General features: G+C 45.0%; 1 protein-coding gene and 1 long non-coding RNA gene across 4 annotated transcripts in view; one reads left to right on the forward strand and one right to left on the reverse strand.

Moving 5' to 3' along the window:
* PKIA (cAMP-dependent protein kinase inhibitor alpha) overlaps positions 1-1,797 on the reverse strand; it is a 41,269-nt gene extending 39,472 nt beyond the window's left edge. Inside the window, exons 1-2 of one of the 2 annotated variants that reach the window (XM_081874907.1) lie at positions 1,550-1,797; positions 830-979 (exon numbers count right to left, since the gene is read on the reverse strand). The gene's annotated coding sequence lies outside the window, so the exon portion shown is untranslated. The other variant, XM_081874908.1, reaches the window with a different exon arrangement.
* LOC309349184 overlaps positions 1,426-15,298 on the forward strand; it is a 70,648-nt gene continuing 56,775 nt past the window's right edge. For both annotated transcript variants that reach the window (XR_014159806.1, XR_014159807.1), the window contains exons 1-2: positions 1,426-1,518; positions 12,743-12,960. This is a non-coding gene — a long non-coding RNA (uncharacterized lncRNA). The remainder of the gene's footprint in view (positions 1,519-12,742; positions 12,961-15,298) is intronic.

A 15,298-nucleotide genomic window follows, 5' to 3' on the forward strand; every position in this document is an offset into this window, starting at 1 on the left:
AGAACTTGGAAAGGCCCACAGCAAGCACTTTCTTCTTTTCCACATTTGTTAAAAAGAACAAAATGCCCACTATGAATTCGCTTCCAGCAAACATAAAGGATGCTTCCATGGCATTCAGCAGACTATTGGCATAACACATTGCACATTCTGGCACAAAACCCACATTTCAGGCAGGAAGGATTTTCCATTACTGGAGGGAAATGATAGATTACTACGCAACCCACCCGTTTGTGGGTTTTTATTCAGCCAAATGCTTGAAACACTGAAGGCATCCAACAGCAAATATGGGAGCTGCTGCCTGACACCTTTCCTGTGGTTGAAGAAGAGAGATTCAAATCAAGGGTCCATATAGGTGTTACGTACCAAATGTCATCCTTCAGAGAACCTAATCCTTTAAGCCATTTTTTAAAAAATGAACAATCAACACAGAAGAGGGTTAGTAGCACAAAGGACAGAAAGCATATATTTTGGGTTATGATCCAAAACAGGCTCAATATTAGATTGCTTCTCTTTTTGGACTCTGATACAAGAACTGGTTCATATCCCGACACATCACAACTAGTTCTTCATGGGCCTCACTGTTGTTACTGACATTTCTCAACTACCAGCTGTGTAACTGTATGTGCATAACATTAAAATGGCTGCTTGTGTTTGGGGGTGGGGTGGGAAGACACATGGTAGCACCTTTTAAGAGCAGCTCCCAATAAGCCCCGGGGCTGTGTGGGGAGAAGCAGGAATACCCAGGACCCAGGAGCAGTAAATGACCACACACACCCCGCCCCTCCAACCAGCCTGACCCCCCAACCCCTGCCATCATATTTTGGCCTACCTTTAAGTAAACTGAAGTAGAGCTGTCACATGTCCCATAGTTTAGGCGTCATCCCTTAGCAGTCCACCACACTGGCGCGTAGGTCGGTCCTTTATTCCATCCCGCCGGAGCGCCACAAACCCCAACGGGTGCCCCTTCTTTACGCACGTCCTGGGGAGGAGAAGAGGAAGCAAAGGAGCCGCCGTCACGCCGGTCCTGGTCCGAGGAGAGGCAGGAGAGAGGCAGCGCCCCCCCTCCCGTCCCCAGCCACCCTCCCTCCCTCCCTCCCTCTAAACACTCCGGGCTATTTTTAGGAAGGCGAGAAAACAAGCGCTGCCCCTCGAGGAGGGAGGCGGCTCGCTCTGCGCGCAAGCCTGTTTGGAAGACATAAGGAGAGGAGGGAGGGGGACCCCCGAAACCAGAGGGCCGGGCAACCCTTCCAAATCAAAGTCCCCCCTCCGACCCCAATTCTCAGCAGTTTAGGGCCCCCGTTGTCACTCGACGGCAGCGGAGGGGCGGGCGTGGGACGGGGGGAGCCCCGCTCGGATGCCAGCAGAGGAGCATCCCCGATCTCTCCGCAGCAGCTTCTCCAGCCCCCACCACGGGGCGCTCGGCCCAGCAAGCGAGGCTCTCTCGCCCACACCGTCGGTTCCGCACGTGTTGCGCCTCCCTTTGCTGAAGTGGCAGCGGCGGCGGCGGCGGCGAAAAGGGTGTGTGTTTGTATCTTACACATCTACTCACCTCCCCGACGGCCGATTCAGCGCATCGTCTCCTCTTTCCCTCCTCGCACTGCGGCTGAACCTTCTCAGCTTTTGGGCAACTCTCCGCCCCCTGCAGGATGTTGCTGGTGGTGGTTTATTTGCAAAGGAGGGGGGTGTCTTTTTTATTTTGGAAAAAGATTACGCCGGGGGTGCTTTGGACAAACGCCCGCGCGGAGCTCCCGCTGTCATTGCCTCCCCAAGGTGCAGCTGCAGCTGCTGCTCCCAAATTCACGGCGCTCCGGCTGCATGAAGTCATCGTGCTCCTCCTCTTCCTCCCTCCCCCACTCCGGATCACCGCATTCAGCTCTTACTGGGGGTGGGTGGAAAGGCACCCCCCCCCCGCCGCGATAGATGAATGAGGCAGGGATGGATAAATGAGGGCGTGGGGAAGCTTCGCGCCTCTCATTGCTAAAAGCTTCCATCTCCGGGAAACCGGCGAGGCTTGGCGTGCCAAAGGAGATTCCCTGCCTTCCCTCCCTCAGACTTCACCCCGGCTTTGGATGCTCGATGGGCTGCTCCGCGAAAATCTCCCCTCCCCTCTTAACTTCTCTCCGGGCTCCCCCGAGGATCTATTTACGAGGGGGCGGGAGAGGAGCTGATGATCTGTGCGCTTTAGCCGGGATCCATCCATTTGCACCTGCGAGTTGCAAACCAGAGTAGCTGTGGAATGCAGAACTTGTGATCCTTGAGCCTCGTTCGCAGGCTGAGCAAGAAGCAAGAGTGCTTGGGAAAAAGCGATTGCTCTCTGCAGAGCGTTTTCGAGGAAAGGCTACGTAGGCCTCTCGCGTGATTGCTGTAGATAACTGCTGCAGTCCCAACTGTTTGCAATAAGGTTTCCGCAGCGTTTTAGCAACAATCTGTTCGATCTTTCTCATTTATGTTTTGTTAGAGCCAGGCTTAGTCATGCTGAGAGCAAAACTGTGAACCTTGGAGCTAGTCCCATTAATTTCAGTGGGTCTGCTTTAAGCGTGAGTAACCTTAATCTCACTCGTAATTTACGTGAAGGCACTATGCTATTGGTAGCCTTATTTTTGGCCCTTTGCGCTGAATTTTCATTTTTCACAACTCCCACCAAAAGAGTTGGTACAGTGGTACATCGGGTTACATACGCTTCAGGTTACATACACTTCAGGTTACAGACTCCGCTAACCCAGAAATAGTGCTTCAAGTTAAGAACTTTGCTTCAGGATGAGAACAGAAATCGTGCTCCGGCGGCGCAGCAGCAGCAGGAGGTCCCATTAGCTAAAGTGGTGCTTCAGGTTAAGAACAGTTTCAGGTTAAGAACGGACCTCCGGAACGAATTAAGTACTTAACCCGAGGTACCACTGTATTTTCATTCAGCTGTTCACCACAACCCCAAGATCACTTTTCAATTCAGTCATGGCCAGCTCAGAGCCTATCGGTGTATATGCGAATTTAGGGTTTAAAAATGTTATTTTGCCCCAATGTGCATAATTCCACAAATACTTACATGAAACTGCACTTACCATTTTCTTGCACATTTGCCCAGTTTGGAACAATCCTTTTGGGTGCTTGTCCTGAATAATTTGGTGTCACCATCAAATTGGCTTCTCAAGGTTCTCTTGAGAAGGAATGCTGTGATCACCAATAGTCAGCATGGATTTCTGAAAAACAAGTCATGTCAGACTAACCTGATCTCGTTTTTTGACAGAATTACAAGCCTGGTAGATGAAGGGAACACAGTGGATGTAGCCTACCTTGATTTCAGCAAGGCATTTGACAAGGTGCCCCATGATATTCTTGTAAAGAAGCTGGTAAAATGCAGTCTTGACTATGCTACCACTCAGTGGATTTGTAACTGGCTGACTGACCGAACCCAAAGGGTGCTCATCAATGGTTCCTCTTCATCCTGGAGAAGAGTGACTAGTGGGGTGCCACAGGGTTCTGTCTTGGGCCCGGTCTTATTCAACATCTTTATCAACGACTTGGATGATGGACTCAAGGGCATCCTGATCAAATTTGCAGATGACACCAAACTGGGAGGGGTGGCTAACACCCCAGAGGACAGGATCACACTTCAAAACGACCTTGACAGATTAGAGAACTGGGCCAAAACAAACAAGATGAATTTTAACAGGGAGAAATGTAAAGTATTGCACTTGGGAAAAAAAAATGAGAGGCACAAATACAAGATGGGTGACACCTGGCTTGAGAGCAGTACATGTGAAAAGGATCTAGGAGTCTTGGTTGACCACAAACTTGACATGAGCCAACAGTGTGAAGCGGCAGCTAAAAAAGCCAATGCAATTCTGGGCTGCATCAATAGGAGTATAGCATCTAGATCAAGGGAAGTAATAGTGCCACTGTATTCTGCTCTGGTCAGACCTCACCTGGAGTACTGTGTCCAGTTCTGGGCACCACAGTTCAAGAAGGACACTGACAAACTGGAACGTGTCCAGAGGAGGGCAACCAAAATGGTCAAAGGCCTGGAAACGATGCCTTATGAGGAACGGCTAAGGGAGCTGGGCATGTTTAGCCTGGAGAAGAGGAGGTTAAGGGGTGATATGATAGCCATGTTCAAATATATAAAAGGATGTCACATAGAGGAGGGAGAAAGGTTGTTTTCTGCTGCTCCAGAGAAGCGGACACGGAGCAATGGTTCCAAACTACAAGAAAGAAGATTCCACCTAAACATTAGGAAGAACTTCCTGACAGTAAGAAATGTTTGACAGTGGAATTTGCTGCCAAGGAGTGTGGTGGAGTCTCCTTCTTTGGAGGTCTTTAAGCAGAGGCTTGACAACCATATGTCAGGAGTGCTCTGATGGTGTTTCCTGCTTGGCAGGGGTTGGACTCAATGGCCCTTGTGGTCTCTTCCGACTCTATGATTCTATGATTCCATAAGACTTTTTGTGAATGGGGGGGGGACGTCAATCCCCCCAAATTTTAGGGGGGGGCACTTCTTACATTCCTCCATTGTAGGATCCATCCACTTGCACCTACTTTATGCTCCCTGTTCTTTATAACCAGTTACTATTCTGTAAAGGACCAATGCTCTGATCCCCTAACGGCTAAGTTTACACATTAACCTTTTGTATGTTTTTGTGTGTGTTCCAAATCTCTTTAAAAGTCCAAACCCAGATAACCCCATTTACATGCTTTTTGACACTGAGTGGGACAGGACTTAACCTTTGCAGAAGCCATGTTGATTCCTCTTCAGTAAAGCTTCTTCATTTAAATCCATGTTATGTTCCTTTAATAATGATTTCCATTATGTTAAGCTAATTGGCCTGTAATTTCCCTGGATCCCCCTTAAAAAATAATGTTGCACTGGCTTATGAAGGCTGGTCTTAGGGAATGTATTAAACAATTTCACTTTTGAGTTCTTCAAGGACTCAGATGCCACTAAGATGCAATATTTTTGTCTGGCTTCAAGCATCCTCAGATTGTGATAACTCCCCTCATCGGGGTGGAGAGGTGATTTTTCCATGGCTACAATATAATTTACCATACAAAGTAAGAGTCACAACCAATATTACTCTTTCCACCTCTCCCCACACATTGTCAGTATGTGGCCCTCAGAAGGTTACCCATAAAGAAATGGGCTGAAAAATGTCCCCCACCCCTAGCTTACAATGGCTAGATGTTTTCCAATGCCAGGAACATAGGAGGTTAGTAATAGGAAGACAGTGGGCAGGGCTCACCTAACTAGCCTTACCAGCAGAAGCCATGCTTAAGGACTTGACAGCAGGGTTTCTTCCTTTCTGCTCCCCCATGTGCCCCTGACCCCCTGGAATTGGCTCACTGCAGGTGGGTAGGTCAGGAGAACGCTCAGAACCACACGTGGGGTGAGGAGAGGGGTATCATTCTATCTGGCAAGCTGCAATACTTTCACGGAGAGAACAGTTGGATGTGTGTGACATTGAACTGCACCCAATGGTTTGCAGCATGTTCAGAGAGCCTTTTACTGCAGAATACAGAATATTCCTACAGAATACAGTGGTACCTCAGGTTACATGCGCTTCAGGTTACAGACTCCGCTAACCCAGAAATACTCTCTCGGGTTAAGAACTTTGCTTCAGGATGAGAACAGAAATTGTGCTCCGGCGGTGTGCAGCAGGAGGCCCCATTAGCTGAACATGCTAATGAAGAGTGACTAGTGGGGTGCCACAGGGTTCTGTCTTGGGCCCGGTCTTATTCAACATCTTTATCAACGACTTGGATGATGGACCCAGGGGCATCCTGATCAAATTTGCAGATGACACCAAACTGGGAGGGGTGGCTAACACCCCAGAGGACAGGATCACACTTCAAAACGACCTTGACAGATTAGAGAACTGGGCCAAAACAAACAAGATGAATTTTAATAGGGAGAAATGTAAAGTATTGCACTTGGGCAAAAAAAATGAGAGGTACAAGATGGGTGACACCTGGCTTGAGAGCAGTACATGTGAAAAGGATCTAGGAGTCTTGGTTGACCACAAACTTGACATGAGCCAACAGTGTGACGCGGCAGCTAAAAAAGCCAATGCAATTCTGGGCTGCATCAATAGGAGTATTGCATCTAGATCAAGGGAAGTAATAGTGCCACTGTATTCTGCTCTGGTCAGACCTCACCTGGAGTACTGTGTCCAGTTCTGGGCACCACAGTTCAAGAAGGACACTGACAAACTGGAACGTGTCCAGAGGAGGGCAACCAAAATGGTCAAAGGCCTGGAAACGATGCCTTATGAAGAACGGCTAAGGGAGCTGGGCATGTTTAGCCTGGAGAAGAGGAGGTTAAGGGGTGATATGATAGCCATGTTCAAATATATAAAAGGATGTCACATAGAGGAGGGAGAAAGGTTGTTTTCTGCTGCTCCAGAGAAGCGGACACGGAGCAATGGTTCCAAACTACAAGAAAGAAGATTCCACCTAAGCATTAGGAAGAACTTCCTGACAGTAAGAGCTGTTCGACAGTGGAATTTGCTGCCAAGGAGTGTGGTGGAGTCTCCTTCTTTGGAGGTCTTTAAGCAGAGGCTTGACAACCATATGTCAGGAGTGCTCTGATGGTGTTTCCTGCTTGGCAGGGGGTTGGACTCGATGGCCCTTGTGGTCTCTTCCAACTCTATGATTCTATGATTCTATGATTCTAGCTAAAGTGGTGCTTCGGGTTAAGAACAGTTTCAGGTTAAGGACAGACCTCCGGAACGAATTAAGCACTTAACCCGAGGTACCACTGTACCCACAACCATAGCTGGAGTTTCCACGCAAGTATTGAGGTCTGACACCTTGCTCACTTGAGAAATTTTAGCACTGTAATCTTCAAGGTCATTGCCTCGTGCGTTTCTATGGTGATTCAGCTGGCACTTCTAAACAAAAATGCAGCCTCTTCACACAGATTATGTTTCATCAGAACCATCTGCAGAGAACGCTCAATGGTTTTCTTTCTCTCTATTGATCGCATATTGCATTTATAACAAAGTTTGCCGTAATCCTCACCCCCTTCTCTTTCTCCCCCTCGGACATTTATTTTATACCTATAAATATTCCGTGTAAAATGTATACGGCAGATACTTCACATCTGTGGCCAGTGATTCTAGACAGTGATTTGTGGTGGATCTATTGTTTCTTCAAAGCTGCAGAATGTTCAAAGGAAGGGCAACTTGGGCAAGGTTTTTAAAAAATATCACAGGCTGGCATGGCAAATAACTATCGAAGTAGGCTGAAGTGCTTGATCGAGACCTTTCTCCTGAGCAAATTCTCTTGAAATGGATGTGATTTGATTATGTTTAACATTCAGTTGTTCATTTTTGAAAGTGTTTGTTACTTACATCCTGCTTTATAGCCCTGAAGGGCTCCCAAATATCAAATAGTTCAAAAGGTTAGCAGATCTAATGAGGGGTGGGGAGAACCATGGTGCCCAGTTTGTTCAGATGGCCTTTTCTTGGCCTTCATTCTTGGCCTTCATTGGTGTGGATCTTTGAGAAAACTGCGACTGAGCAGGTGAACCATGAAGCTCAGTTTATAAACAGGTCAGGTCTTTGCTGGTTGGCAGTTGCCAGGCAACTGCTTCCACTGAGGACCTCTGAGACAAAGGAGTAGTTCAGCCCATGATGCATGCAAGTTCTTCCCTTGTTGGGAGCTCTTAATCATCACTAATATTCATCTCAGTCTTAAGCCAGTTTCACCTGATGGAGTTTGAGAACCTTGAAGATATTAAACTATGAGCTACTGAGAAGGGACATAGCTCAGTAGAGGATACTGTATGCTTTGCATTCGGAAGGTCCTTGGTATCTTCAGTTAAAAGGATCCGAGAGAAGAAGATCTAGAAAATCTCTCCCAAGGAGCTGCTGGCAGTCAGGGTAGAACAGATTACGCTGTTCTAACAAACAGTCTGATACAGTATAATAATCTTCTGCTACTGTGAACAATATGCTAGATTTTTAAGAGCAGCAAAACCTGCTCTATATTTAGAACTTCGTATTTTTACCATGTCAGTATAACAAAATGAAGCTCCTGCCAGAAAAGGGTTTTTGAATTTCCTTTGTGAGATCCTGCAGCTGTGCTTCAAGAGCCCGTTCAATCAAAATGGGAATCAAGGAGAGCAGATATTAACAGAAACAAGAGGCTGCGCTTTAAAAAATATATATATCCATGTGCACTTTCATGCCCTTGGCCACGTTAAACAAACGAAGGCGGCCATAGCTGGCTAGTAACTGATTGGTAGAATCTCAGCCCAAAGCCCTGAGAAAACAGCATTTCAACTGTGTGATATGCTGGCTAGGATTGGATGAGCATTACTTGAGCTGCAGCTTTTGCTGCTGAAGGATGCTCTGAAAAGTGGAACAGGAAGGGAAACTACCTGTGAGCACTGATCCCACAAGCAAAAGGAGAAGCAGAAGCTCTTCAATTTTTTATACCAGAGAGTGAAGCTTGAAACCACACATTCTTCATTTGCAACTGCTTCAGATGCGGTATATCTGATTTCTCACAATCTTTCTGCTGCTACCTTTTTCATAGAGTTCAAAAACTGCACTTAGATGACTTTTTTTCCTCTGCCGTCAGCTTAATTTTTGCCATCTCTTGTGGTGGGATACATCTGAAGGAACTCTCTACTAATGCTTACAGCAAGTCAGCTGCAATGGCTGTTGGCAAGGACTAACAGCGTAAATCCTATTCATGTCTACTTTGCAGTAAGTCTTACTGAGTTCAGTGAAGCTTACTTCCAGGTAATATAGGATTGTGCTGTACGATTCAACAGTAGTAATGGTCACAGTATCAGTCGCAAGAGATTGCCTGATGTACCAAAGGTCTAGAAAGGTGGAAGGACGGATTAGGTTTTGTAACACATACCCAATCACTCAGATTCTAAGCCCTGAAACTCTTGTGGCCGACGTGTGCAGTTGTGTGCCCTATCATGTCAACACTGAGTACTTCAGCAGTCAACTGCAGCAGAACAGGGGTTTTCTTCCTCTTAAAAATATACTACTGCCTAATTTTTTTACCTGACATTTCAACAGTCTGGTGTTAGTTCCTGGTTAATGCATCAGATATATAGTCTGGGTGTATTCCTCAACCTGACTGCCACTAGAAGCTAACATGACCTCAGTGGTGGGTAATAGATTTTCCTAGCTATGGCTGGTTTGCCAGCTATGGCCATTCCTGGACAATTACGGCTTGTCCCCAGTGATTCAAACACTAGTGACCTCCCATCTGGATGATTACATTGCAGGGGTTGGGCTAGATGACCTTTGGGATTTTTTCCAACTCTACAGTTCTATGATTCTATGACTACAGGTTGGCTCAACATGGAGCTGGCCTTGAAAACGGTCCTGAGACTGCAGCTAGTACAAAATGCAGCAGCCAGAGCTTACCGGGTCCAATCGGATATAGTTTTAGCATGCAAAGTCTTGAATGTCTTAGGCCACTTGTTAATTAACTGATCTCTATAGTGCTGAGCTACACATATATTTTAAGGATATGCATCCCTTAACATTTTCACTACCACTTCACATTGCTATTCATCACCCGCAAGTGCTGTCAGCCTTTTCATATAAATTGCTTTCATTGATTCTACCTTCCACTGAATGAAATGCATGGATGACTCCATTCAGACATTGAACCTCAAGCAAGAAAAAGGTGTGTGGATCACTTGCATGCCTACATTTTCTGTTGCCCCCTCCACCCAAGTCCCACACCACTTTTATTTTATTTTTATTTTTTTAAACGTTTTTATTGCATTTTCAGTTTACAGAAGAAAAAAGAAGAAAGATAAATAATACTCCAACTTTCAAAATACATTTTTAAATTGTTAGCTGGACTTCCCCACACCTCCCTCACCCTGCATTCTTTACAATAAAACATATCAGCAAATTATTACCTTGTTTCGTATCTTATTTATATCTTTCAAAATATTTCACTTCTAATTTTAAGGTGCCTTCTATCTAATATTTATGCCTTAAAATAAAAAATATATTAACCTTAAATTTCAACTTTTTCTTAAGTGTAACTTATCTTCCCATTTTCTCGATCTAGTTGCAGGAGCTAAGTTCCAAAACATGCAGATTCTTAACATTCATATAGCTTGTATTGTTTTTGCAAATAGTCCTTAAATTTTTTCCAATCTTCTTCCGTTGTCTCTTCATCCAAATCCCAGATTCTACCAGTCATTTCGGCCAATTCCATATAGTCCATCAACTGCGTCTGCCACTCTTCCAGCGTGGGAAGATCTTGTGTCTTCCAATATTTTGCTATAAGTATTCTTGCTGCTGTAGATGCATACATAAAAAATGTCTTATCCTTCTTTATCACCCTTTGGTCCACAATGCCCAGGAGGAAGGCCTCTGGTTTCTTGGGAAAGGTGTACCTAAAAACCTTTTTTAATTCATTATAGATCATTTCCCAGAAGGCCTTCACTTTTGGACAAGTCCACCAAAGGTGAAAAAATGTCCCTTCAGCCTCCTTACATTTCCCCACACCACTTTTAGACAAACTAATGTGCTGCCAGGACATGTGCCATTAGAGACTGGGGAGCTGTGCCGGTCTGTGTGAACCAAAACAGAAGGACCCTGTACAAGAATATACCTATGGGCAGTGATAGCTACCTGAGGAACAGAGTACAAACCGTAACTGCTACAGCCAATGCTATTTTCCTAGAAAAAGAGGTAGTGGAACTCACCATGAACCTCTCCCTCGTTCTCTGAGAATGGCAATGGCGCCCACCTAAGAAGTGCTGGAACCCACCTGAGAGGTGCTGGAACTGAGTTCCGGCTGAAAGAAAGCCCTGGCTACATCTGATATATTAGGTGAAATGAATTACTGCCACAATTACCTATAGTGCCACAGTCCTGTTCTTGACTGTCTGGGCCAGCCTTTGCCAACCTGGTGCCCTGCAGATGTTTTGCATGACAGCTCTCATCAACCATGGCAGCAGAACTGTGGTGAGCAGGTCCTATGGAGGTTTTATCCAAAAGATCTGCAGGGCATCAAGTTGGAAGCAGCTGGTTTGGGAAAGCGAAGGGTGCCTAAGAGGCAATAATAGTTGGTTTATCCAAATGAAGGAATAGGAGGCGTGGAAATAGGGGGTGAAGATGAAAGGGGTACTAAAAGTCTGCAGAATAGAACAGGATGGCAGCTTTGTAACTGAGTGAAAAACGAAAAAGGTTCTTAGTGTTGCAATATGTGGGACGATGCCGGAGGTTACCGTGGGGTATGGAGTGGTATGTGTGGGCAGGCTTGCCAAAAAAATGGGAGGAGGCATGGACATGGGGGTAAAAGTGATGATGGGTGCGAGGTAAAAGCTGCAGAGATAGTGCAGGATAGTGTGCCCCTGGAAATGATCTCTTTCAGTTTCTGCCTTCTGGAAGAAGGTACAGGGTTATAAAGACTAGGACTAGCCGCCTAAGAAACAGTTTCTATCCAAATGCGATTTTGGTTTTAAATGCAGTGTAAGGTAGTCTTTATGTGAGTATATTGTATTCAATTATGGGATATCGGAGTTTTTAGGGGCTAACCAGGCTGGGATAGCTGGCATAGCAGGCTTGTGGGTTTTTGAATGTCTGATGTAGATTTTTTTCAATTTCGTTGTTCTGTATGGGACAATGACAATAAAGATTATTGTATCGTATCGTATCGTATCATGGAGCTGCTAAATGGAAGAAAGAAGCTACTTCAGAAATAGGGTTGTGAAGTCGAAAATACTGTTTAGCGCATGGGGTGGGAAGAGGAAGCTCAAGGGGTCTAACATGGTGGGGAGTGGCAGGACGTTTGGCGGGGAGCAGCCCCTATTTCAACTATAAAGACACTGTACCCTTCTTGATCTTTAAGCTTCTGGTGTCACTAATCTTCTGACAAAGCATTGTAGCTAATGGGGTTCTGCACCTATTTATGATGCATGTAAATTCCATCAAAACCCATCAGGTCTGTAATATCCTGACACTTTTGGTTAGACAACTACCTACCATCACTGAGGATGAGACAGATAACTCTTCTAAGGTTCATGGCGCATCAGAAGCTCTGCAGAAATGAATGGTGGCAATGTAATAACAGTGATGCTATGCTCGGGAATGGGCAAGTGTGCCTACCTTTTCATTTCTGGTTCCACCTGAACTTTGCGGGCTTCTTTTTGGAGGTGGAAGGCTAACAGTGGCCAAGGAGGACCCTTGAAAGAAAAGGGTGGCCTGAGCATCTTCTTGAGTCCAGGTTTCCAGAATGCCTGTTTATGAAGGATGCACCTGACAGTTGCAATTATGAACTGCAAGTGACTTGGTTTTCTTCCTCCTTTGGTACCTTTGATTGCTGTCAGACCAAGTTTATCATTTGCTTCGCTTTCCGTGTGTCCAGCAGGACCCTGCCCAAACTATATCATGTTTCGCAGGCATTTCCTTTAAAACGGATTTCAGAGCTCTTCTTTCTTTGCCCTCTTGTTTTCTCCACAATGTGTTTATTGTAAGCACACTGACAATATAATGAATGCCCAGACAGCCCCGGTATTGTCTGGCCCTTTGTCGCTCCACTGCGTACCGTTATAAAGGATTTGTGCTAGAATATATATTTTGTGCTGTTGGTTCATTGTGGCAAACCTCATTAAAACTGAGGGATGGGGTTTGGAAATACAGCCCTGGATGCAAAGGTCACTAGGGTCATGCAGAGTTGACGAGATGGGTTGCACGTAAGGCTTTGATAATATCTTTAAAAATAGGATAGGTAGCTCAAGAAGCATTTTATTTTGCAGGTACTGCAGGGCTAAGGGAAGGCGTTTTGATGTTCAAAATGGCTGTGCTTCATGACGCAAGAGATGTGCAACAATTCAGTTCCCTGGGGAAAAGCATAGCTTGTGTGATTATGGCCTCCTTGGTGCTTCTAAAAATATTACGATCCCAAGCAACCAGTTGGACTTCTTGTGCCGTTGTGCTGACTCCGGTGGACTGAAGATACACAGAAATGCTCTTAGTAAGTGGATTAGTGTCATATTTAAGGCTGAAAAGCTAGGGACTAGCTCATACACTATAGAATTGAGAAAATATAAAATGCAGAAATGCAAAGTAGCTGGTATAATGCAAGGATGCCAACAGGATTTCCTGGGCCTGGTACACTGTATGTGGACTTCCCTTTCCCCTACATAACCTGTGATCTATTGGAAACAACTGCTACTTATGTACATACAGTGGCACCTTAGCTCTCGAACTTAATCCATTCCAGGAGTCTGTTTGACTCCCAAAACCATTTGGAAACAAAGGTGTGGCTTCTGATTGGCTGCAGTAAGCTGTGTTGGATGTTCAGCTTCTGAAAAACGTTTGCAAACCGGAACACTTACTTCTGGGTTTGTGGCATTCAGGAGCCAATTTGTTCGACAACTAAGTTTTTCGGGAACCAAGGTACCACTGTATATTAACTTAACCTAAGCATCCCTCTTGTACAGAAAAATATACATCCATCAAAGGCAGAAAAGCAGCCCCCGTCTCCTTGCAACATTTCAGAGTCCTGATATTTACACTACAGTAATGATATTATTTGTTAATTTAGTTGTAAATTTTTATCCTCCAAGGCAGCCAAAGCAGTATATATGGGTTTATTCCATTTTTCCCTCCCACAGCAATCCTCTGAGGGAGGCTTGCACAAGTTCACCCAGTGACTGATTTTGTACCTAGGCCTTTCTGGCCCAAGTCTAGCACACGAAGCGCAGTACTTCCTGATCCAAGTTCAACACCACATTATGGTTATGATAAAACTACAAACCACAAAATACAGTAATAAGACTATTAAAGCTATGATTTATATAAAGTGCATCCATTTTTAAGGCAAATGCAATGGCCCCATCTCTCATATAGAAAGCTGCCTCATGCCCAGTCAGACCATTGGCCCATTTAGCCCAGTATTATCAACACTGGCTGGCAGCATCTCTCCAGGGTTTCAGACACCAGCCATTCCCAGCCTTACCTGCAAAGCCATTTAGACTGAGGACAGTTTATCAGCTCCAGACAGAGAGCTAATCTGACTCCTGAGTAGTTTTGCAAGTATTGCACTCGTTCCAAATTCCTCTAATCCACTCACTGCTTCTTTCCCACTTTTTCTTTATTTAATACATTTACAGTGGTACTTCAGGTTAAGTGCTTAATTCATTCTGGAGGTCCGTTCTTAACCTGAAACTGTTCTTAACCTGAAGCACCACTTTAGCTAATGAGGCCTCCTGCTGCTGCCGTGCCACCGGAGCACAATTTCTGTTCTCATCCTGAAGCAAAGCTCTTAACCTGAAGCACTATTTCTGGGTTAGTGGAGTATGTAACCTGAAGCGTATGTAACCTGAGGTACCACTGTATAGCTTACATCTCCAACACCTAGGGTTCTCATGTCAACAAGTAATAGAAAAATATGCAACTCCTTCCCTGAAGGTATCAAACAATCAATTAAAAAAAAACATAATAATCCAAACTCAAATCCTAACAGCAGATTCCTAATACAAACTTGAGTTACAGGAACCTAATTCAGAAGAATGGAAATACTTCTTCATTGCTATATCTTAAGGCGGGGGTAGTTTTGCAGTGTGTCATTTTTGCATCTTGTGCTAAACCTCTCATTTGAACTTGAGAGACATCAAGTTGTAAAAACACCTTGAAATAGTTTATTAATTCAGGCCATACAAACAGCTTGAAAAGCTACATCGTTTTATTTGAATATATTCAAAGGCTGCCCTCGTGTGGTGGTCTTTAAAATAGGAATGTGTCTCTTACATAATGGCATTACGATTGAACACAAAAATCTCCTACCTACTGATTTATTTTTTAAAAGTTACAGAAGCAAGATGTTTCAGAGCTTGCACGGGGCTGCCCAGCCTGATACATATCTAAACCTTGGGATTTGTATAAAACTGGTCCGCATCCTTATTCTAGAAGGGATGAATATATTTATAAATCTTGGTTTCTACCGATTTATTGTCAAATTAAGTTCACCACATTTATTCATCAGTTTGTGTTATGGGTTCAGTGAGAACAAACAAGGAGGTCCTGGCAGGATTCATCAAAGGGAGAGGACAAGTGGGAGAAGATTACTGAATGAGGTGGCAGGTAGACCCCAAGTCGTTCACTAGGAGACACTCCCGCCCACAGAGGCAGGGCAATCGAGTCTTCCATCACCCATCTCAGTGAGGTTGCCCTGGTAACCAAGAAGGCAGGAACATGAGTGGGACAGTGAGCAGACTGAGACTCATGAAGTTCCACAGACCCTCCAAGTGTCCCTCTTTTCCAGGGACAGTCCCGGATTTACAAAAGCTGTCCCGGTTTCTGATTTGATC

The sequence above is a fragment of the Podarcis erhardii genome, assembly GCF_964252035.2.
Source record: "Podarcis erhardii genome assembly, chromosome: 8".
Taxonomy (NCBI): Eukaryota; Metazoa; Chordata; class Lepidosauria; order Squamata; family Lacertidae; genus Podarcis; species Podarcis erhardii.